General features: G+C 46.6%; 1 pseudogene; it reads right to left on the bottom strand.

Moving 5' to 3' along the window:
- Positions 1-3,342: 3,342 nt before the first annotated feature.
- Positions 3,343-5,185, bottom strand: LOC144169802 (glutamyl-tRNA(Gln) amidotransferase subunit A, mitochondrial pseudogene; annotated as a pseudogene).
- Between the last annotated feature and the right edge of the window lie 369 nt (positions 5,186-5,554).

Here is a 5,554-nt window from a genome sequence, read left to right as displayed (position 1 = left end):
AGTCGCGTTAGCGGGCAATTGCCATATTATTATCTTTTGTGGAAGTTCTGATTACATGAAACTTACAGCCGTTTTGTGGTGAGCTGTCATGACAATGTTGGCTTTGCCGCATGTCATTCTTGCCCCTTTAGATTTGTTTACGGACACACAAAAAAAATACGCAATCTTAGCCATAGACAGCTTTGCTGCAAAAAATAGAACATAGGGGGAGAGAACAAAACAACTAACGGCAAAGCCGTGGCAGTTGCCACTCTTTGCAAACAAAAAATAAAAGGAAAGAAAAGATGCATCTGCAGGGAGAAGGCAAGGATTGAATTGCAACACTGAATTTCAGGGAAGCAGTATGGCGGCAAATTCAGACATAAAACATGCCGAAGTAGCTACGTAATCATTTTCAGCCGCCGATGCGAATGATAACGTAACTTAACCTACATGTCCATGCGTCCGCAATCGTCCTGGCCCTGTGGTTCCATTGAGTTGTGGGAAAGCCATGGGCACTGCAAGTTCACTGGCTGGAAAAGTGTCAGTGATGGGCGAACGAGCCAATACCAGATGGGGGCGACAATCGAATCGAACCTCCCCCCCCAAATTTGAGGGGCTTAATGCGACAAAGTAGGATGTCCAATTCCGCTTATTATAGCCGTATCCGGCTTCTTTTTTCTCCGAGTTGCTTGCAAACTTTGCCAGCCTTTGTCACTTTTTTTGGGGAGCTTATTTGTGCTTCACATGAAAATATCATTTTAGCGCTTGCCACGTTCACTTATGTGTTCCTTGACAAAAAATTTAAAACAAATTCTGAGTAGAAGAGTTAGATTTTATGAATGTATTTTGCGAAAGCTGTTTCACGGAAATCACAGAGTTCGCGCATCTTTGTTCGCCGCACGCATCATCAGCAACACCGACGTGAGCACCTGTTCTCGCATAGGAACACCATAAGTCGCGCTATAAAAACAATAAAAAAACTCCATGGTGAGGAGTGGCAGTTTACACATACGTGACCTGTTGTTTTGAGGTGTCTGCTCCCGGCACTTTCAACCAACCACAAGGGTGTTGCAGCTTTTTAACTTGAAAAGCATATTTGAATTGACGAAGTGGAGGCTGAGGAGTTTCCGGACGAGTCGAACACGTGCAACAACGATGACTGGTTAAGCTGGTGTGTAAAACGAAACATACGTTGGGAATCGATAAGTGCGTCAATCATGCACTGGTGTGATAAACACTACTGTCAAACGTTCATTGAACTGCATGGAGACTGCCTATACGAGACTACAATTAAAATTGTGTACATGCTTTCGTTCATAGTTCCGAATATTTTTGCGATACAAAAAATTGAATGCTACGTTTACTTTCTTATTCTGTTTCACCGAGTTTTTGTCATAATAAAATAAAAAACACTTGTGTCAAGATTTCGAGCACTTATCAAACTCCTACTTGTTTTGAGCTTCTTCAGACAAGTGCCGCGGTTTTTGGGCTTCTTTAGAAATTATTATTTGCTTGCTAGCTTGGCTGCATCTGGCCACCCTGGTTGTTGTAAACGACTCAGTAGTGTTTGCTTGTTGATACGTTTGTGTTGAAAAGTTTTGTTTGTTTTTTTAGCTATGCCGCATGTTTTAGCACAGTGGCAACCTGCTACGAAGGGCAAGTCACACCACCATCACCATCAAACAGCGAGTTCATCCACATGAAAAACTATTGCAATTTCACATTCTTTGTTCAGGTTTGAATGTCTCGCAACTTGTATATTAGATGCTTGCATTTTTATGCAGACAAGTTTACTTTATGCGCTTACCTGCACTGCCTGCATTTAATACACATTTTCTTGTACCTTTATATAGTCCCTGTTTATGTGTGTCATGTTTATAAGTGAAAGTGGCCCTCCGGACCAACCTAGATGATGTGTTTATCGATGCAGATGGCCTGTTCTTGAAATGTGCACATCATGTAAAAATATCTAAGGCCGCACTCATGTAATGGTCACACCTGTAAATCCACGAAAGAAAAGTGCGAACAACTTAAAATAACACGTGTGTGTAAGCTACAAAACAGCTTTGAGGATGGTTGAAAGCACCATGCATTTGACAGTGTGATAACCGAGAATGTTTTTCTTCATAAAATCACAGCCGGCAGGCCGCAAACCAAAATGTTTTGCATTCCCCATTTCCCGTTTCATCTTTCACTCTCGAATAAGCAAACATAAAAGTCTTTCTATGGGCGGCAACAGCAGTCTGCCTGAAAACACCGACAGATCGGCTAAAGAGGGCACAATTCACAGATGTTTGACCGCATTCTCACCACCAGGGATGCAGTTCTGTGGAAGAATGAGAGAAAAGGTGTGAAGTGATGAGAATGTGAATATCTCATCTGGACAGAGGGTTATGCAATTGGAGGCAGAGACATTCAGATTCTAGAATATTTTGGATGAAGACAATATGGACGAGTGACACTTCCTGTGGTTGCAAAACTGACTACAGTGTTCCTTTTTATTTTTTCTTCTGCCAATTTATGTCGGTACTCTACAAAAAAGGCACTATATTCACCCCCATCCAAAGTAGTAAGCCCTGCCATCAATGGGCAAGCCTGCAGTGTTCTTTTTCTTTCCGTGGTAACAGTTTCTGGACAACACTCTCAGTGTAGCAGTTGTTGATATACTGCACACTTTCCTGGCAATTGATTTGATTTTAACGTGCCGACGCTACACAGTCCATGAGGTGCGCCATAGAGGACTCCGGATTAATTTTGACCACCTGGGAACCTTTGACGTGCACTGAAATCTCGAACACACTGGTGTTTTTGCTTTTTGGCTCCATTAGAAAAACGGCTGCTGCGGCCAAGCATCGAACCCTGCGTCCTTGGGCTCAGCAGCACAACGCCTTGGCCACTGAGCCACCGCGGCGTCCACTTTCCCGGCAAGCTCTTCTCCCACATTAAATACATCTCTCAGTACATAACCCTTCAAAGGGAAGAATAGCAACTGAGCAGCTCTGGATAACAGAAGTCTGAGATAAAGTATCGGTTTTCTCTCTGCAGCCAGTGAGGTCAAACTTGCCTTTGTTACTATCGACATGTCACCAGGTAAGTGCTGAGTGGGCTGCCAGACTCAGTCGTGTGATGCTGTTTTTAGGCAAGTTTAACCAAAGGGAAAGCTTTAGCCAAGGCACGCAAGAGGCTTGTGGAAAGGGCCCTCAAAACACATTTTGTCGTTTTCTACAAGCATGCATGCATCTCTGAGGCTTGCTGAAATTTCTTTTGATGTTTCAAAACAATCAGCTTTTGCCAATGTTCAGTTGCGTTAAAACACATTTACAAAAGTAGTCTCGAAGGTAGTAGAGAAGGCGGAGCAAGTGAAGGAGATTAGTGTATTTTCCAGACCAGCACAGTCACACAGAAGGTGAAAATGCCCTTGTATGCATTTCCTTTATAAATATTAGCATCGACCTAGGTTTTGTGCCCTCAACATCACTACTGCCCCATTTAACAGTTGTACCAAATGCTGTTGAGTACATTGGTATTCCGTGAATGTGTGGTGCTGGCCCTAAAACAGAAGTGCTGAGCATATGAGCTCGGCTTTTTTGTTTTAGTGCCAGCACCACACACAGATTCATGGCAAACTAAGGGGTCGCACTCTTCCTACTCTGCCCATGTGCATGAAGATCCAAGTCTAGCCTGGGGAACTGCAGCTCCAACTCCAGCCTTTTCGCAACACTCAACATTTGCCGTTCGGCAAACTTGGGGGCAACGAACTGCAGACTGAGAGGCAGGCCGTTAGACGAAAGCCGGCAAGGCAGGCTGATCGCAGGGAGACCTGCCATGTTGACGGGCTGCGTGCAAAAGTCTTCGAGTGACACGCGCTCTCGATTGTCCTTCAAAGCCCACTCCGAGTATTTGGGGGCTTCAGTGAGAGTGACGGGTGTTAGAAGCAGCTGGATGCCCGACTCAAATACTCTCTTGAAGTCGTCGCTAATCAAACGCCGCACTTGAAGGGCCTTCGTAAAGTACTTGTCGTAGTTTCTCCGCAGAAGGAAAAAGTTGCCGGCGAGTATCCGGCCGCGAACAACTTCGTTGAAACCCTCGTGCCTCGAAGCGGCGTACAAAGCCTCCGTCGAGGTGTCGTCGTCTGCACGGTGCCCGTACTCGAGTCCGTCGTAACGGGCGAAGTTCGAGGCAACTTCGCAACAATTCAGCACAGAATAGCACTCGGTGGAGTACTGAGAGTGCGGCAAAGACACCTGCGACACGATGGCTCCCATCGAGGCCAATCTGTCGGCTACTTCGCGCCAAGTGTCCACTACTTCGGGAGACATGCCGGCGCAGTGGTACTCCTTGGGGATGCCCACTCGCACGCCGGCGAGCGACGGCTCGTCGCTAAGGTCAAGATTCCGAGCGTCCTCTGGATACGGCACGCACGTGGAGTCGTTTTCGTCGACACCCACCATAACGCCGAACAAAACCGCAGCGTCGTCCACTGTCTTCGCTAATATGCCGGGGACATCCATCGAGTTCGTTAGAGGAATAAGTCCATGCCGAGAAAGCGCCCCGTAAGTAGGTTTTAACCCGACAACGCCGCAGCGTGAAGCAGGATTACGTGTGGAACCTCCCGTGTCGGAGCCCAGGGCTCCGAAGGCACAACCTGTCGCCACAGAAACCGCACTACCACCCGAACTGCCACCTGATATGTACCACTCATCGGTCGCGTCTCTGTCCACGTATTGCCACGGGTTCTTGGTCGGTCCGAAGGTAGAATCGGTGGCTCCGGAGCCCATTCCGAACTCGTCCATGTTCGTCTTGCCGAGGATGACCGCGCCTTGCCGCCGAAGTCTGTCCACGACTGTCGCCGTGTAAGTTGGGTGGAAATCCGCGAGCATTCGCGAACCGCATGTAGTTCGCACGCCGGCAAGGCAAAAGTTGTCTTTCACAGTGATTGGGACGCCGTCTAAGGGCCCCAAAGGCGCATTCTTCACAAAACGTTCTTGGCTCTCCTTCGCTTGCTGCTGAGCGCTGTAGGAGAGGACCGTGATAAAGGCATTTAGGAAGCTCGTTTGCTCCGCCTCTTTGAGGCAAGCAGCACATACTTCGATAGGTGAATACTTTTTGCTTCTGAAATGAGAAGCAAGTTGTTTCAAGCTTAATGAAAGCATCTTCAGCACGGCGCAAACATTTGCCTAACAACAGCCATGTGCAGCGAATCAGCGGATGTTGAAAGCGCCAGCCGGCCAGCCAGTGGCGCCAATGCGTCACCTACTTCCGGTTTAAAATTTTTACCGCCATGAAACGGAAACCGAAACTAATTTTAAACAGGTAAAAGCGCAAGAACTCTGAAATAATTGCGCGGAAATGACAAATACAAGAAAAAAAATGTAGAGACAATGATTTGAAGGTGCCTTTTCTTCACAAAGTAGCAAACTTGCAGTTCTATTTATTACCACAAGTTTCCTCAAACCACAAACGTATGAAACCAACGTTGTCTGAAATCGAGCATTTTTTACCATTGGAGAAAAGAATAACTATGAGCTTTGAGCTTTGCTATCTCGCATTCGTCGCACTCAAGCGTCAGGAC

The sequence above is a fragment of the Haemaphysalis longicornis genome, unplaced genomic scaffold, assembly GCF_048455015.1.
Source record: "Haemaphysalis longicornis isolate Haplotype H1 unplaced genomic scaffold, Haemaphysalis longicornis Haplotype H1 scaffold_2, whole genome shotgun sequence".
In the NCBI taxonomy this organism is placed as follows: Eukaryota; Metazoa; Arthropoda; class Arachnida; order Ixodida; family Ixodidae; genus Haemaphysalis; species Haemaphysalis longicornis.
This window is presented reverse-complemented; position numbering and strand designations above follow the sequence as displayed.